At 40.0% G+C, this 27,688-nt stretch overlaps 1 protein-coding gene and 2 non-coding genes across 7 annotated transcripts in view; 2 read left to right on the top strand and 1 right to left on the bottom strand.

The window, feature by feature from the left end:
- ZFX (zinc finger protein X-linked) overlaps positions 1-20,291 on the bottom strand; it is a 62,318-nt gene extending 42,027 nt beyond the window's left edge. The window contains exon 1 of one of the 5 annotated variants that reach the window (XM_057310637.1): positions 20,267-20,291. The gene's annotated coding sequence lies outside the window, so the exon portion shown is untranslated. Of the gene's footprint in view, positions 1-9,835; positions 10,086-11,326; positions 11,710-11,903; positions 11,993-20,266 lie in introns of those variants that run through there. The other 4 variants (XM_026480176.4, XM_048213460.2, XM_026480175.4 and 1 more) reach the window with 4 other exon arrangements.
- A 1,204-nt stretch (positions 20,292-21,495) lies between these two features.
- On the top strand, positions 21,496-21,597 carry LOC113242284 (U6 spliceosomal RNA). Its single transcript, XR_003311853.2, has one exon. It is a non-coding gene; the product is annotated as a U6 spliceosomal RNA (small nuclear RNA).
- Positions 21,598-27,311: 5,714 nt separating this feature from the next.
- On the top strand, positions 27,312-27,418 carry LOC113242293 (U6 spliceosomal RNA). Its single transcript, XR_003311859.1, has one exon. It is a non-coding gene; the product is annotated as a U6 spliceosomal RNA (small nuclear RNA).
- The last annotated feature ends 270 nt before the right edge of the window (positions 27,419-27,688 follow it).

The raw sequence follows: 27,688 nt of genomic DNA, 5'->3' as shown, positions 1-27,688 counted from the left end.
GACACATGAAAAGACTTTCAACATCACTGATCATCAGGGAAAATACAAATCAAAACTACAATGAGATATCACCTCGCATCTGTCAGAATGGCTAAAATGAACAACACAAGAAACAACAGGTGTTGGTGAGGATGTGGATAAAGGTGAACCCTCTTGGCACTGCTGGTGGGACTACAAACTGGTATAGCCACGGGAGAAAACAGTATGAAGGTTCCCCCAAAAGTTAAAAATAGAACTACCCTATGATCTGGCAATTGCACTACCAGGTATTTACCCAAATACAAAAATACTAATTCAAAGGGATACATGCATTCCAATGTTTACAGCAGCATTATCTACAATAGCCAAATTATGGAAACAGCCCAAGTGTCCAATAACTGATGAATGGATAAAGATGTGGTCTATATACACAATGGAATATTACTCAGCCATAAAAAAGAATGACATCTTGTCATTTGCAATGACATGGATGGAGCTAGAGTATTACCCTAAGCAAAATATGTCAGTCAGAGAAAGACAAATACCATGATTTCACTCATATGTGGGATTTAAGAAATAAAACAAATCAGCAAAGGGGAAAAAGAGAGGCAAAGAGACTTTTTTTTTTTTTGGTCAGAGAGAGAGTAAGCACAAGTAGGGGGAGCAGCAGACAGAGGGAGAGGGAGAAGCAGGCTCCCTGCGGAGCAGGGAGGACATGGGGCTCAATCCCAAGACCCTGAGATCATGACCTGAGCAGAAGGCAGATGCTTAACGACTGAGTCACCCAGGTGCCCAAGAAACAGACTTAAAAAAAAAAAAAAGATTTATGTATGTATTTATTTATTCAGAGAGAGAGAACACGCCCAAGTGAGCATGAGTGTGGGGAGAGGGTTGGTACAGAGGGAGAGGGAAAGAGAATCCCAAGCAGATTCCCTGCTGAGCGTGGAGCCTGATGCGGGTCTCAATCTCACAACCCTAAAATCATAACCTGAGCCAAAACCAAGAGTCGGACACCCAACCAACTCAGCCACCCAGGTGCCCCAAGAAACAGACTCTTAACTGTAGAGAAAAAACTGATGGTTACCAGAGGGGAGGTGGATGGGGGGATGGGTTAAATAAATTGCTGGGGAGCAAGGAGTAGAGCACCAGGTGTTGTATGGAAGTGCTGAATCACTTTATTGTACACGTGAAAGTAATATTACACTGTATGTTAACTGCAATTTAAATAAAAACTTTAAAAAAATCTTATTCTTCAATATTTTGAATTAATAGTATCAATTTTCCCTTAACCTCTACATTCAATCAAAATCCCAATACACTTTTGTTGTAAATCAGCTGAATTTATATATGTAGGTCCTCTTTCAGACTGTTCTATTCCACTGATCAATCTGGCTTTGTGCCCACTGTTTTAATCACTGTAACTTTATAATAAGCTTTGATATATAGTAGTGTAAGTCTTCCAACTTTTTCTTCAAGATTGTATTCCAGGCCCTTCGCATTTCCATAGAAGTTTGAGAATTGGTCTATTAAAAAAAAAAAAAAAAAGTCCTGTTGGGGTTTTGTCTGGCATTGCACTGAATCTCTACATATCACAACTGACCTGTTTGTAAATATTGATACTTCTGATCCATGGACGTTGTATCTCTCCCCACTAATTTAGTTCTTCTTCCACTTCTCAGTAAAGCTTTTACTAAAGGTCTTAGTATGTTTTTATTTAAATCCCGGTTAACACATAGTGCAATATTAGTTTCAGGTACACAATACAGTGATTCAACACTTCCATACAATACCGGGTGCTCATCACAACAAGTGCACTCCTTCATCCCCATCACCTGTTTAGCCCATCCCCCCACCCACCTCCACTCTGGTAATCATCAGTTTATTCCCTATAGTTAAGACCCTGTTTCTTGGTTTGCCTCGCTCTTCTTCCCCCTCTGCTCCTTTGTTTTGTTTCTTAAATTCTACATAGGAGTGAAATCATAATGGTATTTGTCTTTCTCTGACTTATTTCACTTAGCTTAATACCCTCTAGCTCCATCCACGTCATTGCAAATGGCAAGATGTCATTCTTTTTTATGGTTGAGTAATAGGTATTGGCTTTTAAATCTGATTTTCAAATTGTTTATTGTTAGTATAGAGAAATACAATTAATTTTTGCATATCAATCAATGCTAACCAACTATAATGGCAATAATCTTAGAAATAAATGTCACAGAGACAACAGAAAAAAAAATTCCATAGATTTAAAAAACAAAGTTCTAAATAATTCAATGGGCAATAGGAAAATTATAAAAATCATAATATATTTTATTTATTTTAAGATTTTATTTATTTATTTGACAGAGACAGCCAGCGAGAGAGAGAACACAAGCAGGGGGAGTGGGAGAGGAAGAAGTAGGCTCCTAGCAGAGGAGCCTGATGTGGGGCTCAATCCCAGAACGCTGGGATCACGCCCTGAGCCAAAGGCAGACGCTTAACAACTGCGCCACCCAGGCGCCCCAAAAATCATAATTTATTTAGAACTAAATAATAAAAATGAATTCATGTCAAAATCACAGCATCCAGTTATAGTTCAGAGAAAATTTATAGTTTTAAAGGCATATTAACAGCAGAGATTAAATATTAATGAGCTAAACCTTCAACTTAAAATTTTTAAATATCAGAATAAATGCAAATAAAGTAGAAGGAAAGAAATATTAATCGTATCAGTAGGAACAGAAAGGATCAATAAGAGAACTATTTAGAAAGCCTTAATAATATAGGCAAGTTACTGGTAGTACTGGTCAGAAAAAAAAAAGAAATTAATGAAATTAATATTTTAAAGTCATTATAGAAGCCTATATTTTATACCAGTATATTTGAAAATTTTTATTCTTCTAAAATATTGTTTCTTTTGTATAAATAACAAAAAAAATCCAAGAAAAGCTAAAAAGACTTATCATCATGAAACTATTACTGTATCAAAAACCAAATCACAAAAAACACCAGTTTCACAGATGAATTCTGACTTTCAAGAAACGGAGCATCTCCATTAAATACAACTTGTTTCAAAATATAACTCATCTTATGAAGTTAACATAAGCTTAATATCAAAACAAAACAAAGACTATACCAAAAAGGAAAAGTACTTGGCAACCACAAAGGGATGCAAATATCCCGGGCATCCAAAGACAGTTTAAAATAGAAAATCTAGGGATGCCTTGGTGGCTCAGTTGGTTAAGGGTCTGACTCTTGATCTCAGCTCAGGTCTTGATCTCAGGGTCGTGAGTTCAAGCCCCATGTTGGGCTCCACACTGGGCATGGAGCCTACATAAAAAAAAAAAAAAATCTATTAATGCAGTTCATCACACCAACAGATGCAGCAAAAGCACACACAAAAATCAACCTTCAAGACGAAAACTCTAAAATGATAAGTAGAAAATAAACTAATATCTATCCCCTTCAAAAAAAAAACCCCACTACAGCATGATATTTAATGATAAAATATTAGAAGCCCTCCATTAAAGTACCCAGAGAAGGATGTCTGATACCAATGCTTCCATTCAACACTGCTAAATGCATTAGTCAATGCAGTTCCAAAAAAAATAATTGAAAAGAAACAGGAGGCAAAATCTAATGGAAAAGAAGAAATAAAACATTAATTATTCACACTCAACTACTTAGAAAATGCAAAAGAATTATAAACTACTACTTGCACGTTTCATTCAATCTAAAGATACTACCAACTCTAAGATGCACCTTGTTTTACATACAACTAAGAAAAAACACTGCCAATTAAACCAATGCCACACTTTTTATCTAGAATTTTCATGTTAGATTGAGGCCATTCTTTTATACTTACACATATTTTATCATAACTTGTGCATATATAGAAAGAAAAATAAAAGCAAAAACAAATTGGTATGATCTTCCTAAAACTTCACATTCAGGGTCCTACCATGGATTGCCTTTGTACTCAAAGCTATTCAATCTTTCTTAACAATATTGTCCTCTGCCAACAGGAGTGTTGGTGACACTTAAAATTCTCATTATCTATGGGATTTTCTTTCCAATCGGACAACCACTTCACAATTTCTTCTGCCTTCAGTTGTAGTGTTTGGCATGAAATAACAACACAACAATGCGCATGCTCATTTAAGTGATGACAAAATGAAGAGTGCTGACCAAGTGTGTGAATGTGTATGCAATGAGAACTACATCATGACTGCTGTCTGAACGACCGTGATTATAAGGTGACCTACAGAAAACCTATTTTGATTTTATAAATTCTAAAATATAGGGGGGGAAGCGCATCTCAGTATCTTTGAAATACAGTATGAGCAAAGATCAGCAAAGTTACATGATGAATACACCTAAGTCCATAGTATTCCCTATACATTAGCAATAACTAAATAAAAATAATAACTAGTAACAAAATTCTATTCACAACAAAACTTGCATAGTATCTAGCAAAAAAAATCTAACAAAAGTTGTGCCAAGAGCTTTACTGAAAAGCAATAGGGCGTGCTCAGATTCAAATCCCAGCTCCTCTACTTAGCAAGTATCTATACATGTCTGTATATTTATTCTATACATTTGATGCAAATACAGTAAAAATCCAACAGTTTTTCATAGACATTGACAAACTGACCCCAAAACAGAAAGAAAATAGCTTTAAAAGTTTTGAAGAAAAAGAACATATTATAAAGCAAAAAAAAAAAAAAAAAAAAAAAGACTGGGTTATAAGGCTATCATTATTAAATCAGAGTGGTACAGATATAGACAAACAGACCAATGAAATCAGAAGAGAGAAACTAGAAACAGATGTGTATATATGAGAATACAATAAACCTCAGGAGTTTCATTATAAATCAGTGGGGAGAAAGGATGAATTACTCAATGAAACCGTATTAAAAAAATAAAATAAGATCCTTACATCACACAACAGAGAAAAAAATTCCAGATGAATTAATGACCTAAATATGAAAAAGTACAGTATCAGTATGACCTTGGGGTAAGGGAAGAACTTCTTGCAGATACAAAAAAACATAAGCCATCAGTGGAAAAAAAAATGGAGAAAACTGGCTACCTTCACATTAAGAAGTCCTACACAAACAAGCTAAAAGATAAACCACAGACTAGGAAATGATATTTTCAGTATGTATAATTACAAATCATTAATATTCAGAATATAAAAAAAGAATATCCATCAACCAATGAGAAAAAGGAAACAACCCAATAGAAAAATGGACCTAAAAATAAAAACAAGCAAGTCAGAGAAAATTCAAATGGTCAATAAATATGGGGAAAAAAGCTCAGCCTCAATAGTAATCTAAGAAATGCAAAGTGAAAACAGCAATGAGATACAATTTATACTCAACAGATTGGAAAAAATCGCAAAAGCTAATCTTTTGGCAGTAGTCTCCAGAAATAGAGGCTCATATGCAGCTGGTGGGAGTGTCAAACGGAACACGATTTGATGATCGGCAAGTCCCATCAAAGTTGACAAGTGCACACTCTTGAATGTAGCAATTCTACAACTATAATCTCAAGAGAGAAGAACCCCACATAAGGATGTTCACAGCAGCATTGTTTGAAACTGCACAAAACTACAAACATAATGGCCCCTCCATAAGAATAAATAAACCACATTATATTATACATTGAAATACAAGTATAATGAACTAGGTCAATAGTTTTCAAATTTCTTGGTCTCAGGACCCTTTTAACATTCTTAAAAATTGAGGACCCCAAAGAGTTTTTCTTTATGTGAGTTCTAACCATAGATATTTATATTAAGAAATCAAATCTGAGACACTTAAAAATATTTATTAATTCATTAAAAACAAGCCAACTGTACATAAACACTTATTTTAAAATAATTATTTTTCAAAACAAAAAAATTAGTGAAAAGAGTAGTAGTATTTTACATTTCTGCAAATCTCTTTGTAAAGACAGGTTTAATAGAGGACAGCTGGATTCCCATAAACGCTTCTGTGTTCAACCTATTATGACATCATGTATCATGTAGCCTCTGTACAGCACTCATGCAGTGCACACAAGAATGCAGCCAGAAGAATCTTATGGCTCCCTGGGAATTCCTAGAGCACAATCTGAGAACTCCTGAACTAGATCCACATACAAAATGGCTAAACCTCAAAAACACAATGTTAAGTGAAAAAAATATATGAGATGACACACACAGTATGATACCATTTATGTAAAGTTAAAACACAAAAACCAATACCTGATAATGGTTTTGGTACATATATATTAGGACAATTGTTACTTCTTACAAAGAAAAGACAGGAATGGGATGGGGGCATTCTTTAAATGGATCTGTGAGATTTTCTTTCTTTAAACAAACAAAAAAGGTTATGAAGCAAATATGTAATAAACTATTAAGTTCTGTTAAATCTGGGTGATACCTGCTTTTCAGGAATTCTGAAATATTTCACAACTCAAAATTTTTAAATATATTTTTTAAAATCCTACACCTACTTCTCATTGAGTTTTCCTTAAAGTGTGTCTCCTCTGAATAAAATATAGTTATGAGATACCTGGATTTTTTTTTAACATTTATTTATTTAGGGGCACCTAGGTGGCTCAATAGGTTGAGCATCTGCCTTCAGCTCAGGTCATGATCTGGGGATCCTGAGATCAGCCCCACATTGGGCTCCCTGCTCAGTGGGGAACCTGCTTCTCCCTCTCCCTCTGCCGCTCCCCCCACTCGTGCTTTCTCTCTCGCAAATAAAGAAATTAAAATACTTTAAAAAAAGAAGACTTATTTATTTTAGAGAGAGAACACACCCTAGCAGGAGGGGCAGAGGGAGAGGGAGGGAGAATCTCAAGCAGACTCCACACTGAGCACAGAGCCCACTGCAGGGATCAATTCCAGGACCATGAGACCATGACCCAAGCCAAAACCAAGAGTCAGACACTTAACTGATTATGCCACCCAGGCGCTCCAAGATACCTGGGTTTTTATTTAAAAAGTTGTTTGGAAAAATAATTTGACAGGAGTAAGAATAGATTGGCCATATTCACCCCAAAAAGTTAAGCAGTGGGGGCAGGGATTACCCCGCTCATGTAGTGTGCCTTAATATGCATACTCCTTGGTCAAAGGATTAGATGCTTTAATATCTGAAAACTAATCAACTACAAAAAGAGTTTTCTATAATCAATAATGGAGATCATTGTTTTTAGAGATAAATGACCATATGCCAGGTACTGCTCAAGGATAATAAAGGAGAACTTGTCTCTACATTCAGAGTTCAGAAAAGATGACAAAAATATAAACACACAGTAATAATAGGTTAAATGCTAAATTAAAGTTGCCCACACGGATATGAGACAAAGAATGAGCCTGGAAAAACAATAGTGCCAGTAACAAGAAGAAAGTGAGACAGAAAGACTTGTTTGAGGGGCTCTGAGTTAAAAAACAAATAAGAAAAAAGACTCTCTATAAATAATATTGGAAACCTACAATATACCAGATAAATCTGGTTTCAGCCATGTTGAAACAGTAACACACCTGGGTAGGGATGGTCAGTAGGCAACTGGAAATGCTAGATAAGAAACTAGAAAAGAGGGTGGGCATGGTAAACGGGCATGGGAGAAGATTCAAGAAAAAGGATAGAGGATTGTCCTTGAGGGAAATCCCATGACAGAAGACAGAAAAGGCACAGAATGTTTCCGAAACAAAGAACACTTTTATTCAATACACCCAATGACATGTTGTGAAAGTTTCCCAATTTCAGAAATAGTGGATTCAGGAATAAGCGCAATGAAAAGAAATAAAAGTACTGGTGAGGGGAACGGGAAGACAAGTGAGATTTTTGTAAGATGAGCAAACCTAGGAATGTTTCTAAGGAAAGGGAAAGGCCCCAGCAGAGAGGGCAATGATGCATGCAGCAGAATCACTGAAAGAGCCCCTTCCCAGATGGGTGGAGCGGACAGGCAGAGCGGTTGTAGGCCTGAAGGAGGCCAATTCTTCCTGCAGCAAAGAACGGGAGGAAAGCCTAGGTAGAGACAGAGGAAGAGTATGCAGTGGAAAGGAAGGAAACGCAAATGCTTAGATCAGATTGTTGTCTCTTTCTGGTTTAAGTAAGAGATTAGGTAATCTCTGTGAGGCTGAGGGGTTTCAAGGACGGGTGGAGGAGTTTGAGAGTAAAAAAAATAGTCTGGAATTGCCAGTGTACACAAACACAAATAACACAAGCAAGGTCATCAATGACAACTACCAGTCCGGATGGGGTTAGAGAGGAAGCATTTACAAAGAGCAATGTGCGGGGAAAAAATTTTTTTAATGCACTGTGGGCACATTTTTTAAAAAAGGAAACTTGAACCTATCTGAAATATACACATAAATTAAAAACTAACACCTCATCTATCCAAAATGGTTGGGTAATAAGGTGTTACGCCAGTTTTCCAGATCATCAAAGTCCACCCTTTCAGGCAAAAACATTTTATACTGAACGGTTTCCAATAGAAATCCTTCTAAAATACACATTATCTGTTTTCTTAACTATAAAACTTGAATCTCAATCTTAACCATCTACTCTTGCTGTACCAGAACACCTAATGCCGCTGTACTGTGTGTGCAGCTAGACAATTCTCTTTTTTAGAGCTTTTCTGTGTCTTTCCCAGCTGTCAAGATATAAAGCAACTGGTTCTTCTAAGTTTATGTTTATCCTTACCACCTCAACAACCACAGCCCACTTGCTTAGCAACTTGTTTCTAGTCAGCCTCCCACAATGCAGTGTTTCTCCAACTTTCCTAAACCATGGCCCCTTATGATAAACAGAATCTTCAGCTCCCTTCCATCCTCTCATGGAGCATCAGTGCTCTGACCTCTTGCAGTCCAGGAAAATGGAAAAACCGAAACAACTTTCTAGTAAATACACTACCTATAGATTTAGATCATAAAATTCTAGGAAACACATTCCCCACAAGTCCATCTAGGACAAGTATTAATCAAAACATGAAAACGTTTGGCTTAGCAAACAGCCTTAGTCCTCTCTCAAACAAAAGGGTAGTTACTATCACCAGAGGGAAGATCAGGGATTGCAAAAGGCCATCTGAAGGCTGCTGCCTTTTTAGTAACCTTTCTTCTGATCTAACTTTTCAAACCGACTTCTGAAAAAAATCACCATGAGAATACTTACAGGTTCATTTCTCATCTTCATAAGTAACCCAGAGCACTAGTGCTGCAATTTTCAACCACGGTAAATGAAAAGTTAGAAACCTCTACCTCTTTGTTTACTACAGAAATTATAACTGAGAACTAAACGTTATTTGGAGAAGTTAGGACAGAAAAGAGCAGCTCTCTAGTACAAACGGATCATTGAAAAAAGTAGCAAAACTGGCTTAACTTCCGGACAGTTTTGATAATCATTCAGGTAGTGAAACACTGATCCGTTTGCTACTCTCATTATTTCTCAACTCTGAAACTTTTCCTAGTCCAATGGAACTGTTAAGTAAATATAAAGCCCAGCTCAGGTGTATCGTCATCCTTCTACATGAGGGCTTCCCTGGCCAGCCCGATGGTAAAAGCCCTTCTACCCGGCAAGCAAGCTCTTCCACCTTTTCTAGCCAAGATTCCCACCACCCTCCTACTTTCACCATCGTCTCCTGCCAAACTACAGATACTTGCTGGTTTGTTTTTAATTTTGTGTGTGTGTTTTTTCCCCCAAATACTTGGTATTTTGTGAAGAAGCTTCACCCTTGAAATGCCCTTTCCCCACCCCCCACCTCTCCTTAACAAAGTCCTACCCATCCTTAAGTAACCTCAAAATGTCACCTACTTCAGAAACCCTTTCCTCATGCTCCAAATAGAAACTCTGCCTTCCTCTGCAACCCCAGTAATTGGTTGTACCTTTCCCGCAGCACTTGAGTGCAATTCACCACGTCTCCTCCGCCTCTGAACAACGAACTTCTTGCAGCCACCGTCTGCGTTACAAGAACCTTTCTAATCTTTCTTATCAGCCAGCATAGTGCATCGCTAACACTGGGTTCCAAGTTTACAGGGGAGTTGTGCAGTATGCAATCAAAAGTCCTTTAAGGGACGGAATGGTACCTAAGAATTTTTCAAATCAAATAAAAAAACTAAAAAACATGGCAAGCAGATGAACAATAAACACTGCATCACTAAGAAAATAAAAAACTTTCTGCCCTTCTTACTCCTCAAAAAAAAAGTTAATACCAAGAGATCACTAATAGCTTAAATGGACCTTTTCAAGAAAGTTGTTTTCAAATAAATGAGTTGAAAAGACTCCTTAAAAATTTTATTCCTCGTTTTCGTGCTGTGCAAGTTACACTTTCCCCCGTTGGATAAAAGAGTGATGAGAACTTCTTTCCTATCGAATTTCATTTTTATTTCTTTATTCGGGTACTAGAGGAAGCAATGAGTGTTGGAAAACCGCATTGAGGGCACCATAATAGCCACGTACGACGTTGAGTAAAAATAAAATGTCGTGGGGTTCCATTTGCCGTAGTGAGCCCAGATGCCTGGGCTGCCACCCGTCCCGACAGCCCTCGGGCTGCTACAGGAGCGGGAGAAAGGCGCGGGGCCAGGGACGCTGAGGGACGAGATGGCCGCCTGCGGCAGCTCAGTTAAAATGCAGCGGAAGCAGCAGCCAGTCACGGGGCTCCGGGAGGCAGGGCAGCAAGGTGGCGCTGCCGCCGAGCGCCGAGAGCCTGAGCGCCCATCATGGCGGCAAGGGCAATGGCCGCTGTGGGGAGCGAGCACGCCCCCTCCGCGCGCACACGCTGCCGTGCCGGGCCTCGGGGCCCGTCACCGGAGGAGCCGCCGCCGCCGCCGCCGCCGCCCGCTCTCCGACCCCCCCTCACGGGCTGTAGCGGAATTTTCTCTTCAGACGCCGCCTTCAAGATGGCGGCTCCCTCTCCCGACAACCCCCTCAATCGTCCCCTGCAGCAGGCGCCGAGCCGCCGCCATCTTGTCCCCCGTCCCTCCCCCCCTCGCCGATATTTACATAGCGAAAATCGGCCCGGCCGGCCTGCGGCCTTCACCTCACGCCTGCAGCCTTCGCCTCCTTGCCAGGCCTCGCCCCCGCGCGGTGCCCCGGGCAGGCCGCGGCGCCGACCCGACGCCCCTCCGCCGCCTCCCGGGCCACCGGGCGACCCTCCCCCAACCCCCCGCCCGTTCACGGAGCGCGCCTCCGCCGCCGTTCGGGGCAGCCGGGCTCCTCCCCGGGCCTAACTGCGGCCTCCTCGGGGCCTGCTCGGCGCCACGCGCCGCACCGCCCGGCCTAGCGCGGAAGGGCGCCTCGCGGGCCGCCGACCAGGCCGGGACCAGGCCGCTGCGCGCGCGCTAGGCCCCACGGCCACGGCGGCGCCCGGAACTCACCGGACGGGCGTGCGGGCGGTCGGCGACGGTGGCGGGTGCTGCAGGCCGGCCTTTCTCTGGAGCACTGGGCCGGGCTCCGGCTGGTGGGGCGGGCGGAGGGAGGGAGGAGGGGCCGAGCTCGGAGCTGACAAAAAGCGGCCCAGCTCCCCGGCACGGGCCCGCCGTCAGCACGTCACGTCACCGCCCGGGAGAGAGACCCAGGAAAATGCGGAAGGGTAGATAGGCCCCCTCCTCCGCCCGGTGTGTCCCCTTGGCGCCCCAGGTCGGCGCCGCTCACGCTCCGCGACCGGGGAGCCCAGTGGCCTCGCTGCGGCGGGGTCTCCGGCGGCCGGAGTCTCCGTGACAGCGCCCCCCTTCTTTCCACCTCCTCCGCGCTCCCGCCCGCCGCCGCCGCCGCCGCCGCTGCCGCTACACACGCGCCGCTGCCGCTGCCGCCGCCTCGGCCGTAAAGCCCGCGCGAGTCCGCGGTCGGCCGACCCCGTGGAGAGGAGGGCGGCCCGCACCCGACCCGGCCTGGCCGCCCCTCGCCATCTCCCGTGGGCCTCGGCCGCCCCCCGGGCCCTCCCCGGAGACCTACCGCCTCTCCGCGCCCGTCTTGGCCGAGGCGCCTGCTCGAGTTGTTTGCAGGCCCTCAGACCCCCGCCCGCAGTAAATGTGTTTTCTTCGTCCCTGTGGCTGGAGAAGATAAATTTAGCAATCCCCGCCGTCCCCTGCCTTGGCTTAAGAAAAAAAAAAAATCTTTGAAATAAAATGAAAATAGGCTTGCCAGTCTAAATGGGTGTGTGGGCACGAGGAGGGGGAGAAGGGTTATCCTACAGCTACTACCAAACCGTTTAATTTTTTTTTTTAACAAGCATTCAGTCAGAGGACCTAATTGATTTTATTAGTTTGCAGGATACAAAGATGAGGTAAAGGGTTACCTTTTCAAACTGGTTTCGCACATTGCAATGAACAGGAATTTTTAATGTGTATTTTCTATATGTCTGTATTTCAGAGTTTGGGAGCCTATGAAATTTAAGTCTTGCGTAATTGTTTCATAAATAATGAGTTTTTCACAGTCTAATATAGAGAGGGAGCAGAATTGAGTATGGATGTTTTTTACAAACTACTCAAACAAGCCTTTTTAAGTTTAAAAAGACTTAGAAAAATATGTATTTGGTAAACAAGCATTTATTAACTCCAAAAATGTGTATTTGCGTTTCCATTAAATTTTTATGTTCTTTCCATCTTGAACTTGGAACCCAAACTATGTTTACAAGTCAAGTTACTAGTTAAATGTTAAGCAATGTAATCCTTACATTAATCCAGAATCTGACATGTTTTATTTCTTCAATTCACTAAATGTTGAAGAAGTTTTTAAACAGTAAAGAACACAAAGGTTATAAAGCAAATAGCATACTGGCGTGAAGTCTCTTCAAATATAGAGGCCATGTATTTAGGTTCCTGTCATAACTTTTTAAAACTCCCAGAATGCAAGTTGTCCATTCCTTCAGACATTTTATAGTTATAAAATGCTTTCAAGGAGGAAAAAGGTATAATAAGAAATCTCTGAGGACGTACTGGATGGTAATTTTCCTCTCTGGGCTTTACCTTTGGTTTTTTGCAAGAGATTAAATTTCCTTTCAAAAATGATGAATGACAACATGCCTTCACCATTTCTAGAAAATTGCACTAGGTTGTGATACAGACTGTTTTCACAGAAAGGTAAATTAATATTTGTTCAAGTAAAATATGGGAAACAGCTTGTGTGTGCACACTAATATAATTTCAAAAAAAATGATAACCAGTGTTTTAAGTACTTTCCAAGGCCCTCCATTTAATGCTATGGTATGTCAAGAATGGGGTCTCATCACCATGTAGCTATAAGCGGCATGAATACAAAAACCTAATGTCAGCATTCTTGTTAGTTCTATAATTACCATCAAATACTTTTAAGTACACCAGTATAAAGCACTTCAGAAAAGAGTATCAAGAGTCATAAATGAAAAAGATGTTTCCTCAATTTAAAAGTCCAGAAGTAGTTTAAGTCTTCAAACTTTCCAGGGGCCCTTTGCTATTACTTTTCATACATAAGAGACTATTAACTTTGTTGGGAAACAAGGAAACAATGCCCTAGTTCTATTAATTATATTAGATAAAACTTTATTGCAGTGCAACAAATATTCTATAAATGATTATACAGATGAGCTCAACTATACTTTAAGTTGTCAAAAAAGGGAAAGTAATTTGTACTTTAAATCCATTTATGGAAGGCCATAAACAACAGTGTATGATAAACATTTTATTAGAAGTACACTCAATATAAAATACTCATGATAAATAAAGGAACAAAGAAAGTATAAGCAGCAGAGATCAGAAATTGTTCAGTGTTATAATAACATACAAAACATAGTTTTTGAAAATATTCACAGTAGGACCTGGAGGACACCTAAGACCAATGAAGGCATTTGGTAACCAAGCACTGAGTGATTAAGAACCTGACACCTTACACTTGAAGGGCAGCCTATCTTGCATTGATACTTTTGTTCACTGTTTTGGTATTTGGGACCTATAGAATTCTGGGCATAGAGTAAAAAGATGTGGTGCTTGCCCTTGGGGGAATTGCAAATGAGGCTGTGTGTGGCAGAATAAAAACATTCTTAAGTGCTTTCATTTTCTCACTTAAATAAGCACACAATAAAAGGAAATTTTATTTAGGTACATGGAGAGCAGAATATTTCAAAGTCATATGCTATGAATACAGAATAGATGGTTTCAATGCAGTCAAATGGATTTTGGTTATGTGCTAAAATTTATTTGTTCCTTCAGAGCTCTTAATGTATATCAGATAGTTAAAAACATCTACTCCAGGTTTTGACAGTGTTTTAATAACTTAACTAAAATCCCTGACATGTTTATAGGTCCTTGAGCCAGAAATAATACAAGGCCTTTCAATCACTTTTCCAAAGATTAGTCAGTAAAGAAGCTATTAAAAAAAAGAAAAGAAAAAAAAAAAGAAGAAGAAGAAAAGCAGCTTTTGATTTTCACTCTACATCACTGACTGATGGAAATCCAAATGGGAAACAGTAAATTACTGCCTTAGAAAATAGAGACCTTCCTGAATAAAGTTGTAGTAATTCATTATTTTATATCCCAAAGGTTGAAAAATACTCACTTTCCCCTAGAAAGGCCCTAGTTTTATTGAACTAAGCATGCCCTATAAAAATGAACCATTTATCTGATACTTGATACTTAAGTCATACTTATCTTAACATGAGCAAGTTGCATCATGTTGGAATTCAGCTGGCTATAATTAATGTCAAGTAAGAATTTTTAATCCGAGCCTTTAAGCTGCACACCCTCCCCAAGGGAAATAATTTTAAAATAAACAGTGACTGACAATTAGGTGATTTTCAAACAGTATTTTTTCACACAAGTCATTGGTTGAATAAGACATTGTTTAGTTCCAGAAAGTCACCAACAGCCAAATTCTCATGGATTATAAATCACAGAACACAGCAAACAAATTAGCTCCACTAAAAAGGTGAAAATCGAAATGTGAGGCCTAGAAACAATGACCTGTCTGGTGCCCAGCCGGGGCCTCTATATACAATTTTCCACTAAAGGAACCAGGGTTTCTGGAAGAAATGACTGATTCCTGGGCTGGAGCAGAAAAGTACATAGTGAACCAGGAATATCTCCTCATAACAGAAAGCAAGAAAAGAAACTGTCAAAGCTTACTAGGGGTGTGTCAAAAGTTCTCAGGGGCCAGTCTAAAGAGGCTCTAGTTGGCTGAAGATGAAAAAATTTGAATGTCAAAAGAATAAATGCTGTTGAATGAAACACATCAAGTATGTTTGTAAGTTTATAATGAGACTTAAAAATGATCGATTGCACAGCTTTGTGAATATACTAGAGACTAGTGAATTGCACAATTTAAAAGAGTGAATTTTGTAGCACGTGTATTATATTTTGAATTTTAAAAAATGATCACCTTTGCCGAATGGTAGAGAACCAACTCATTGTTTTGAAAACTAGTAAAGGGAAAGATGAAGCGCTGTTCCTGTAGGAAATGTTCCTCAGGCTAAACAAATAGCTGATGAAGGGAATTTTCTTTTAATAATTCTACAAATACATGAAGAAGACTTGATGGGATTAGAATAGAACCATTTTGCAATCCCAAGTGAATTTAATGGATCTAGGTAATGATCAGCAATGGCTGCTAACCAGAGCATCAACTAGACATATGCTTCATGACAAAAGTACACAGAGCCATCAACTAAAAAAATCAAACCTCAACCTGATCAACTCTTCAGCTCTAACTGCCAATTTACAGGAAACACAGGGAACAGAGAAACTTATCAATGAAACCACAGGAATGCAATCAACAAAACTCAGATGGTGGGAAACACTATAGGACCGGCTTTCTTCAACAAATAAACTATAGCAAAAAATTTGAGGGGTAACCAATAGATAAGAAAAGACTTAAAAGATTATTAATCAAATGCACTGTATGAACCTTATTTCAATCTTGATTCAAACAAACAAGTGTAAAAAAAATGAGAGAAATGTGAACACTGGATTGTTGTCAGCATGAACTGGATATATACTGATATAAACAATTTATTGTTAATTTGGTTTAGGTGTAATGATGATGTGATTATATCTTAAAAAGAGTCCTTATCTTTTAGAGATATATTATCAAAATACTTATAGATAAAATGATATGCTACTGATGTAAGAACTATACTCTGAAAACTATAAGACACTGATAAAAGAAACTGAAGATGACACAAATGGAAAGATATATTGTATTTATGGATTGGAAGAATTAATATTGTTAAAATGCTGCTACTACCCAAAGCAATCTACAGATTCAATGCACTCTCTATCAAAATACCAATAGCATTTTTCACAGAACAAGAACAAATAATCCTAAAATTTGTATGGAACCACAAAAGATCCAGAGGAGCCAAACCAGTTCTGAGAAAGAACAAAGCTGGAGGTATCATAATCCCAGATTTCAAACTGTACTATAAAGCTATAATAATCAAAATAGTATGGTACTGGCACCAAAAAAAGACACATAGATCAATGGAATAGGATAGGGAGCCCAGAAATAAACCCATGCTTATATGGTCAATTAATCTAAGACAAAGGAGGCAAGCATATAAAATGGGGAAAAGACAATCTCTTTAATAAACGGTGTTGGGAAAACTGGACAGCTACATGTGAAAGAATGAAACTGGACCACTTTTTTACGCCATACACAAAAATAAACTCAAAATGGACCAAAGACCTAAATGTAAGACCTAAAACAATAAAACTCTTAAAAGAAAATATAGGCAATAATCTCTTCGACATCAGCCTTAGCAACATATTTTTAGACATATCTCCTGAGGCAAGGGAAACAAAATAAAAAATACACTATTGGGACTACAACAAAGTAAAAAGATTTTGCACAGTACAGGGAACCTTCGACAAAACAAAAAGGCATCCAAATGAATGGAAGAAGATATTTGTAAATTACATATCTGATAAAGGGTTAATATCCAAAATATATTAAGAACCTATATAACTCAACACCAAAAAAACAAACAATCTGATTAAAAAATGGACAAAGGACCTGAACGTTTTTTCAAAGAAGACACACAGATGGCCAACAGCCACATGAAAAGATGCTCCACATCACTAATCATCAGGGAAATGCAAATCAAAACCACAATGAGATACCTTGTACCTGTCAGAATGGCTAGTATCAAACAGACAAGAAACAACAAGTGTTGGCAAGGACGTGGAGAAAATGGAACCCTTTTGTGCCCTGTTGGTGGGAATGTGAATTAGTGCAACCACTGTGACAAACAGTATGGAGGTTTCTCAAAAATTAAAAATAGAAATGCCATATGATCCAGTAATACCACTTCTGGGTATTTACCTAAAGGAGACAAAAACACTAATTTGAAAAGATATATGCACCTCTATATTTATTGCAGCATTATTTACTTATTTATTTATTTAACATTTTACTTAAGTAAGCTCTACACCCAATATGGGACTCGAACTCATGACCCTGAGATCACGAGTCACATGCTCTGCTGACTAAGCCAGCCAGGCACCCCTGCAGCATTATTTATAATAGTCAAGATATGGAAGCAACCTAAGTGTCCATTGATCAAAGTATAAAGAAGATGCAGGATATATACATCATATCTATATACATTTTATATACATTATATATATAGTGGAATATTACTCAGCCATAAAAAAGAATTAGATCTTGCCATTGCAGCAACATGGATGGGACCTAGAGGGTATTGTGTTAAGCGAAATAAGTCAGACAGAAAAAAATAAATACCACGTGATTTTACTTACAGGTGGAATGAACAAACAAAAAACAGAAAGAGACTCATAAATAACAGAGAACAAACTGGTAGTTGCCAGAGAGGAAGTGGGTGAGGGCATGTGCATAATAAGTGAAGGGGATTAATAGGTAAAACTTCCAGTTATAAAATAAATAAGTCACAGAGATGAAAAGTACAACACAGTGGATATAGTCAATAATACTGTAATAACATGGTAAGGTGACAGGTGGTGACTACACTTATTGTGATGAGCATTTCATAGTGTATAGAATTGTTGAATCACTATGTTGTACATCTAAAACTAATGTAATACTGTATGTCAACTATACTTCAATGAAGAGAATGATATGCTATCAGAGATGGCCTTCAAAACAATAAGGGAGGTTCAGGGATGTATGCTGTTTGAGGGTGAGGTGGGTGGGGGATATAAATGAACCATAATTGGCCAGGAAAGGACAAATGTTGACTCTGGATGATGGGCACATTGGGGTTTGATGCATTATTCTCATTGTGTATATATTAGAAATTTTCCATAGCAAGTTTAAAAAACAAACAAAAAGAAACATACAAAGAAAAAATTACCTTCACATTTCACAGAATCTTTGGAATGGGGCAAGCATTACAAACATTCAATTGCTTCCCTTCTCACTTTTCTGTGGACCATATAACAGCACTTATTTTCAAAAGAATTAGCAAAATTAAAAAATGAAATAAATAAAACTAGACCACTTATGATTAAAAACACAGCAATGGTTTTCAAATTTGCAAGGGAATATCTTGCTAAAGATGCAGATTGCTGACACTTACTTCCTAGAAATTCTAATTTTTAGTAGGCACAGGACAAAGATAAGGAATCTGCAGTTTAACCAAGAGCTCAGGTGATATATAGACAACTGGGCCACACACCAATATACTTTAAGAAACATTAGTACATCCCAGTAAATGCCTCTTTGCCCACATTTAAAAGAGTTTCTCTTGGAGTATAAAGAAGTAAAACTGCTGGATATGGCACATTTTCAATATTACTCTCCAAAACGACTATACTAATATATATTCCTTCCAGCAGAAGAAGAGAATTCCCAAATCCCCATTTCTTGGCTAACTCTTGATGTGCTCATACTTTTTAATTTTTGCCAAGAACATAACTACCTTACAGAGTGATCTTTCAGTTAGCAACATTTGCTAAAGCAGCTCTTAAAAAATCTGCCACGTTTTGAACAAAGACTCCTTTTTAATGACATAATGACTTTTCACCCCAAAATACATTAAAAATATACGCCAAAAGAAGTGATAATTCAACATTATAGTTTAAAGCAAAAATATTCTCACCAATTACAGAACATAAGAATTCCTCATCAGAGAATCTCATATGGAACAAATCTGAATTGTGCTCTCTGTTTACATGAACCACAAATGTTTTTTGCTTGTTTTTGCACACAGACATAAAGCAAATAGAAACAAACACCCCAAATTGAGAACAAAACAGGAAGGAGCAGATGGCAGACATGTGGAAAATTTCGTAATTCTTGAAAAGGTGAAGGAAGCCAAGGACACAGCAGGAATCTGACCGAGTGAAATTAAGGTTTCAGTAAAGTGTGAATTGTGCGTGTGAGACTCAGGTGGCCTGCACCGAGTCCCCACTTTGCGATAACGACACTACGTTGAGGGAAATTTCACATGAAAATGAAGTCAGAAGTCGAGTGAGAGCAGGACATGATGTGGTCGAGTGGGGAGTCTGGGCCGGTCTTCGCTGTGAAGAATGACCCCGTGAGTAGCCAGAACAGGCGGATTCGGGATAAAAGGGTTACAGAGCCGTAAGCTGTGCTCTGCAGCAGAGCTTCTGGATCTCAGGGTGCACACAACCCCCCCGGGGGTGCTGTGAACACGCTCTTCTGCCGCAACGGGGGCCCCGCGGCCCGAGACTCTGCGTTTCCAGCAAGCTCGAGGGCCCGGCTTCCGCGCTGCGCCCCGGGAGTTGCCGGGATCCGTGGGCAGCACGGCGGCTCCTCCCGCTGACCCTGCTCCCAGCCCGTGGCGGAGAAGCCACGCACCGCACGCACGCGGCTGCCCGCGCAGCTGCTAGAAGGACGGCGGGACCGGGAAGGGGCAGGAGCCCGCTCTCCGGTGCAGCCAGCGGCCAGCGGCCCAGAGTCCTTCCCTGGGCCTCACGTGGCCCGGGAGGGTTGGGGGAAGAGCAGGAGGGCCACCGCTGTGGCGACGAATACCGGCACCCGCGTCCCTGCCCCCGGGGCCTCAACGTTCACAGGTGGAGCAGCGAGACGGCAGACACGCGGAGCGGACGACCGACGCCGACACCGACACCGAGACAGACAGGTACTGGCTGTTCCTGGCCAAGACATGCGGTCGTGAGAGGTCTTCTGGAAAAAGGTTTTTCCTAAGCTCAGGAACATCTCTATCTGCGGACTGAAAGAACTCCCGTCACCTCGGGGGAAACCACCTGCCTACACACCGACACCGACGGCAACAGTTTTTAACGACAAAAACCCTGCAGTCATTAAAACAGGAGCAAACCCTTCCTTTATTGAGGGCTCCCCTCGTGTTCCGCACGCTGCTTGGTGCTTTACACGAATTCTCTCACCTGAACCTCACGGCGTTGCGATAAAGCCGTGGTGCCCGCCTTCAGGTTGCCTGGATTCAGGAACCGCATCGATTTGGCCAGGACCCCTTTGCTCTCCAGCCGCCGCAGCTCTCTTCCATCCCATGCTGTGGCAGACAGGCTCCTTCTACGCGGGCACACGCAGCTCCGGGCTCACGTCATCGCGGCCCAGTGCCCCTGGAAGAAAGAGAGAGTCACTCTTCTGGGGATAGTGGCCCCTAGCCTTCTTGTCCTCTCCTCCGGATGTGGAAGCTCTGCCCTTGAGCAAGCTGGAGCAGGAGTGGTCGGGTCCGGTACCACAGCCTGCTGCAGGCGCAGTAGAACTTCTGTCCCGCAGTGGAGGCTGGATGGGGCCTCCAATCCTCTGCCTGGATATAGCTTCTGCAACAGAGTTGGGGTGATGAGAGATGCTGATGGCCTGCCCTTCCTGGAGTGAAGCCATAGCCCTGGACTGGGAGCTGGGAGGAAATGGAATCCCATCTCTTGGGCTGCAACTTAAAAAAGTAGAGATTGCATCAGACTGAGCTCGGAAGTGGGAAGCGGTGTGTGGCTCACAGACTCCCATTTAAGTAATAAGTTCATTGCTTTTACTAAGGTTTGCTAGATTTTCTTGGATAAATGTTTCTCTATTTGCTGTATGTTCTTAGGACAATCCCAGAGACTTTAAATGGTTGGGTTTTTAAAATAATTTTCGCCAGTTAAATGGTTATTTCACTGGGGAAAGTGTCTACCGACGTCATCCCACCATTTTGGAAGTCCACACTTCAATCAGGTTTCTTTTTTTTAATGGTGAAAAATACGGGGCGCCTGGGTGGCGCAGTCGTTAGGCGTCTGCCTTCGGCTCAGGGCGGGATCCCAGCGTTCTGGGATGGAGCCCCACATCAGGCTCCTCTGCTAGGAGCCTGCTTCTTCCTCTCCCACTCCCCCTGCTTGTGTTCCCTCTCTCGCTGGCTGTCTCTCTCTGTCGAATAAATAAATAAAATCTTTAAAAAAAATAAAATGAAGGTGAAAAATAAGTTTGTTTGATAGTATTATAAACTCATGATTCAAACATATTCCATGTGTTTCAATCCACTGCAATTATTCTTATTGATGCTCAAATTATCCCAACTGTGGCTAGGGGAAACTTCTTTAGGTTGGCTCCTAAATCCTTTCGACATGATCCTAACAGTTGTTGACAGCTTTCCTGCTGTTAAAATACTGTGTACATTCTACTTGCTTCAGCAGTACAAATACTGAAATTGGAATGATACAGAGATTAGCATGGTCCCTGTGCAAGGATGACACAGATTCGTGAAGTGTTCCATATTTTAAAATACCATATGATTTCACTCATATGTAAAACTTAAGAAACGAAACAAATGAACAAGCTAAAAAAAGAGACAAGCCAAAAAAACAGCCTTTTAACTATAGAGAACACACTGATGGTTACTAGAGGGGAGGTGGGCAGGGAGAGATGGGTAAAATAGGTGAAGGGAATTAAGAGTACACTTATCTTGATGAGTAGTCAGTAATGTACAGAATTGCTGAATTACTATATTGTATACCTGAAACTAATATAACACTATGTTAACTATACTGCAATTAAAATAATAAATAAATGCATACATACATACTGTGTACATTACCCACAGAATGCTTTTGAAAACCTGAAAGGTCACGCTTACCAGTACCAAAAGCAGTATATATGGCTTCTAAAGAAATGAAGAAGATAAAAGCAAATACTCAAAAGGGAAAAACAAATTAAAAAATCATAAAACAAAATAAAAAAATAAGGAAACATTAAAGATAGAATAAAAAGGGATGCCTGGATGGCACAGTCGGTTAAGCATCCAACTCTTGGTTTTGGCTCAGGTTGTGATCTCAGGGTCGTGAGATCGAGCCCCAAGTTGGGCTTCACACTCAGCATGGAGTCTGCTTGAGATTCTCTCTGCCCCTCCTGCTTTTGCTCTCTCAAATAAATAATTCTTTAAAAAAAAGATAGCATAAAAATATGACATGAATAATTAAAAATGTATTAGTCATCATGATAAATATATTGGAATCTACTCCCCTATTAAAAATTAAGATTCAAAAAGAAAACAATTAAGATTCGCAGGGGCACCTGCCTGGCTCAGTTGGTAGAGCATGCAACTCTTGATCTCAGGGCTGTAAGTTCAAGCCCCACACGGGGTGTAGAGATTACTTAAAAATAAAATCTTAGACTAACATAACATAGTAAAAAAATTAATATAAAAAATAAATAAAAAAATAAAAGGGCCAAATAGAAAAATAAATAAATAAAATAAAATCTTAAAGATATGAATAAATAAAAATTAGGATTCACAAATTGGATTAAGAATTCTTTTTTTTTTTTAAGATTTTATTTATTTATTTGACAGAGATAGAGACAGCCAGTGAGAGAGGGAACACAAGCAGGGGGAGTGGGAGGGGAAGAAGCAGGCTCATAGCAGAGGAGCCTGATGTGGGGCTCGATCCCACAACGCCGGGATCACGCCCTGAGCCGAAGGCAGATGCTTAACCGCTGTGCCACCCAGGCGCCCCTGGATTAAGAATTCTATTTTATGTAATTTAAATGAAAAAAAGACTAATGTAAAGGAAGGGGAAATATATAAAAGAAATGCAAATGAAGAGAAATCAAAGATGCAAATACTTACAATAATACAATTTGACATTTTAAAAAATGACATTGGAATTTATAAAGCCAAAATATGAAGGATAGAATATCACCTAATAATATGATTAATAAATCTTGTTTCATAGCTTCCTGGAAAGAAACATGTATTGAATACTACATAATATACTGTTTTTTCCTAGTGTCATGTAGCATTTACAAAAACTGAATATATAGCTGTACTAACAGTGGCATGTAAGCAGGGTTCAAATGCTAAAGAAGACTCACAAGACCCAAAATGACATGGCTTACAAATGTACACTTTATTATAGGGAAAGGACATGGTATAGCAACAGCACAAAAGTCAGAATATATACCACAGCATATGATTCATAGCAGGAGAGGTCAGGTGCAAGCTCCTATTGTCCTCTTCTGGTCCTAGTGATGTCTACACTCATATCTTCCCAACGCCAGAATCAGCCATTTCTTTAAGGAGCCTTGGTTCCATTTATTGGAGAATGATATTTAGGAACAAAGATCTGGGTGCTAGGTGTGCTCATTGCTGCTGGGGTAGCACTGCTTCTAGACCACTTCAGAAGCCAGAGCCAGAAAATATATCTAAGTATACTACCCTAGGTTAATGTACATATCTATATTTCTGTATATATCTACCAACTAGATTACATTTATGTACAGTTCTTTTTATTTTTAGCCTTATAATATCTAGTCAAAAACACCATTTTTTCTTTTTTTAAATTGAAGTATAATTGACATACATTTTATTAGTTACAGGTGTACAACAAAATGATCACCCCAATAAGTCCAGTTAACATCTGCCACCATACACACATTTCTTATAATGAGAACTTTAAAACTTCCTCTCTTAGCAACACTCAAATATGCAATATAGTGTTATTAACTATAGTCACCATGCTGTACATTACATGCCCATAACTTATTTATTTTATAACTGGAAGTTTGCACCTTTAAAAAAAAGATTTTATTTATTTGAAAGAGAGAGCGAGAGAGCACAAGCGGGGGATGGCAAAGGGAGAGGGAGAAGCAGGCTCCCCGCTGAGCAGGGAGCCCGATGTGAGCCCGATCCCAGGACCCCAAGATCATGACCCAAACCAAAGGCAGACGCTTAACTGACTGAGCCACCCAAGCACCCCGAAGTTTGCGGCTTTTGACTCCCTTCACCCATTTTGTCCACACCTCACCCCTCTCCTCCAGCAACCACCAATCTATTCTCTATGTCCATGCACTTAAAAACAGCTTTTCAAAGTTATTAAATATTCCCCTCTACCCTCTTCAGCGAAGTTACGCCATACAGTTTTAATACAATTAGATTCTTTTGTCACTCCCTGCATTCCATCCCAGGATCACTGACAATCAGATAGATTTTTTAAAATTTGCAAACAGTAAAGTTCATTATTGGTGGTGTAATATTCTATGTGTTTTTGACAACTGCAGAGTCGTATATATCCACCCCACCCTTGTACAGCCCATTATATACTCAACCCTTCCCTCTCCCACAGTCCCTGGCAACCACTGCTCTGCTTTCCATCCTGTGGGAGACTGAATAATGACCTGAAAAAATATGCAAGTCTTAATCCCTCCAACCTGTGAATGTTACATCACATGGCAAAAGGGACTTTGCAGATGTGATTAAGAATTTCGTGATGGGGAGATTATCCTGGATTATCCAGGTTGGTCCTAAATGGAATCACAAAGGTCCTTAAAGGAGAGCAGCAAGACAGTCAAAGGACGTAGTAGGAGACACGAGGATGGAAGCAAGAGGTTGGAGTGATGTGAGGAAGGAGTCACAAGCTAAGTCATACAGGCAGCCTCCAGAAGCCAGAAAAGTCAAGGCAATGAATCCACCCCGTAGAGCCTCCAGAAGGAACCAGTCCTGCAACACCTTGACTTTAGCCTAGTGAAACCAATTTTTTACTTCTGGTCTCCAGAACTGTAAGAGAATAAATCTGTGTTGTTGTAAACCACCAAGTTTGTGGTAATTTTTTACAGCAGCAATAGGAAACTGATACATCTCACTATAGTTCTGCCTTTTCCACAATGTCTTATGAATGGCACTATACAATACTTCTGGGTCTTAGAATCTGGCTTCCTTCACTTGGCAAAATGCACTTACAATTCATCCATGTTTATGTTATATATATTGTACCACTAAGAAAAAAGATTCATTCATGTAGAGTGAATCAGTAGATCTTTCCTTCTTATCACTGACTAGTACCCCACTGTATGCATGCACCACTTTGTCATCCATTCACCTGTTGAAGGACATCTGGTAGTTTCTGATGAATAAAGCTGCTATAAACATTTGCATACAAGTCTGTGTGTGCACATAAATTTTCCATTAACTTAGCTATTAAAGAAAACTCATAGGTATTCATAGCTTTTAGGACATGAGGATGGCAATTTAAGTATCATTACCAGGGAAACACATTATTTAGTAATACAAACAAAAAGAATTACGGGCTTTTTAAAACCAAAGTTACGTTCACAGAACAAGCCAGAAGTTTTGAGTTCCAGATGTCTTACAAGACCCCTTTGTTAGTGATAATATTTTCAAGGACATATTAAGAAACCAGATAATCGTCTTATTCTGTTGCTGGGATTTCTTATAACGGCAGTTAGGACAGCCTGTGGTTTTCCAGACCAAATGCTGAAATTCCACTATTTAGAACTGAAAGAAATAAAGACAGATCTAGGAAGATTAAAACTTACTACAGAAAAGGGCAAAATAGAATTATAAACAATTGGAATATTAGCATGGAATATTATCCATCCTACAGTGTGAACAGCAAAAACTGACAATATCTGAATTTCTGATTTATTATATTGGCAATCCATTTACCTCTAATCCTTAGTACTGTTGCCATGAAACTTTTTCAAATAATTTCATGAAGTCATTAAAACGTACCTGTTTTTTTCCAACAGATGTGCAGTGACACCTCTGTCAGTGGAGTTTTGCCTGAACAAAACAAAAAATAAGTCATTCAAACATACAGGTGGCAAAAATTTTCCCTAAGGGACCAAACTACAGAGGAACAATTCTGAGTTGTACCTCTCAATGCAAAATCAGGTACAAGTTACATACTATCGAAAAGGCTTATAAAACTAATTGCAAAGTGTCTAATAAATGTCGGGGTTTGAGATTTTTCTCCTACTTACAAACTAACAAACTAGCCTGTTTCCATTTCCTGGATGCCAGCAGCATGGTAAGCAGTATGAGCACCATCAGCATATTTGTGTGGGTTCCCCACTCCCCAGGTCCCACAGGGGCCATGCAGAGGGGCCCAGTGGACACACTGTGTCTATCATGTACTTTTGCATTGCAGCCAGGGAATACTGGCCTTGGGGGAATTCACATCTTTTTAGAGCAAGCCTCCTATTTGTTCAGAAGGAGATATCACCTCATCCCTCAAGGCAGCTCCCTACAAACAAAGCCCTGGGATAGGGCTCAGGTAAAGAGTGATCTGGGTCTTGCGTTCCTGGCCCGTGAAAGAACAAGCACTATGGCTCTGGGCTGTGATGGACAGCATCTTCCAACAACAGCATGCCCAGAGAGAAAGCAGCTATCTATCCTTCCACGTGAAGCGGACAGTAAGAGGTCCTGCCCAAAGTTTTGCTTCCAGGAATATTTTCCTTCACCACTATCTTTCAGGGGCTAGAACGCATCCATTCTCAAGCCGGTGCCAGCAAACCATGTATAAACCAGGCCTGTGCTTTTTCTCTGTTAACCAGTCATAGAGAACTCTCTGGGAAGTCATAAATGTGGGTTAAGGGAGAAGTGAATCAGTACAAGCAAGTACCATGGGAGTTTATTTTTTTATTTTTATTTTTATATTTTCTTTTTTTTTCTTATTATGTTAGTCACCATACAGTACATGGGAGTTTAAAACATCGCTTCATGCACTTGTGCCTTCTGACAAGCTTGGACTCAATTATGTATACACAGCATTATAATTTTCTATTGGAATACTGTTGTCACATCCAATTTTAATGTTTCCATGAATCAGACGACACTCACTTCCTGATGGTCATTTCAAGTGGCACACCTCACTCTCTTTTCACCTTCCAGATTTCCTGCCCATGCTTTCCATTGAGTGAACCTATCCAGAAGCTGGAGGGCAAAGAAATCTACTCTTACCGTCCTCTCCCATGGCAGAGAGCAGGTAGAGAGGGTGGAGTGAATCTGGAAGGGCAAATGGAAGATATCTAGCACAGCCCATAAATGGCATTGATGTCACTGGCATCATTTTCTAAAACATTAAGCCATTCTTGGGAAAGTTCCAAACAAAACAACACACGCTCCTTTCAATTTACACAGTAGTTCCGTTCCTGGAAAATTCCAGGATATTAAAACCATGCAAAAAATACTTTGACTTATGTTCACTTCAGCAGCAATATACTAAAATTGGAATTATACAGAGAAGATAAGCATGGTCCCTGCACTAGAATGACATGCAAATTTGTAAAAAGCATACCATATTTTTTAAAAAATAAATTTCAGAAAGAGAAAAAAGTACATTGAGTTTACATGCAAAATGAGGTCAGGTTTAGGTTCAGATAATTACAAGTAAGTTTTCCATACACATGAATGCCTAGGGGGATGTTTGAAAATTACATAAGATGTAGGAAAATTCATCCTTGTAAGAAAGTCACACGCACTGAAGGACATATGACATTCCTGGCTTCTGCCCAGCTAACTAATCCCCAGCCAAGGGGTTCCCGTCAATCACTGCAACAACCATAGTAGCCCCACG

Source organism: Ursus arctos, chromosome X, assembly GCF_023065955.2.
Source record: "Ursus arctos isolate Adak ecotype North America chromosome X, UrsArc2.0, whole genome shotgun sequence".
Taxonomy (NCBI): domain Eukaryota; kingdom Metazoa; phylum Chordata; class Mammalia; order Carnivora; family Ursidae; genus Ursus; species Ursus arctos.
The sequence above is the reverse complement of the archived record's forward strand: the minus strand, read 5'-3'. Positions and strand labels throughout refer to the sequence as shown.